Source organism: Fukomys damarensis, unplaced genomic scaffold (assembly GCF_012274545.1).
Source record: "Fukomys damarensis isolate Sample0158 unplaced genomic scaffold, DMR_v1.0_HiC HiC_scaffold_10, whole genome shotgun sequence".
In the NCBI taxonomy this organism is placed as follows: domain Eukaryota; kingdom Metazoa; phylum Chordata; class Mammalia; order Rodentia; family Bathyergidae; genus Fukomys; species Fukomys damarensis.
This window is the reverse complement of record NW_022900922.1, coordinates 667745-668265: the sequence shown is the minus strand read 5'-3', so window position 1 is coordinate 668265 and position 521 is coordinate 667745.

The window sequence follows — 521 nt, the reverse complement described above, 5'->3', positions numbered from 1 at the left end:
TTCCGCCCCGGTCGCCCTACCGCTCTGCCTCGCTGTATTACTGTTGAAGTACTGCCTCCTGCCGGCGGGAGGACTGCACTGCATGCTCCCTTTGATCGAGAGGTGTCGCGGTGGCTCCAGTTTCGAAATTTTGTAAAGTCTGTGTGGCAGTGACCCCAGGTGGTGAAGAGAAGAAACTGTCCGAGCCCGCACTTTTCTGGCAGAAAAGTAGACCCTGGTTCTCATTCGTTCAAAATCCATTCGTTTATATTCCAAAAGGTGAGCATAGATCTTCGTAGGCGACATTCTGCGAAAGAATGCCATGGCATTCAAGTGAGTGTAACACAAAGGAAACTAGGGTTACAGAAGAGAATGCGAGTAGTATAAAACCTCACAGTTAAAATGGTGTAAATCACAGAAGCTAGGAGGGCAACAGAAAATGAAATTTCTCAGGAAGATGATTTTTGCACGTTCGAGTCTAAAAAGGTATTTCAAACTGATAAATAAAATTGTGCTGAAGGGAAAGTGGGGAAAGAATGAAA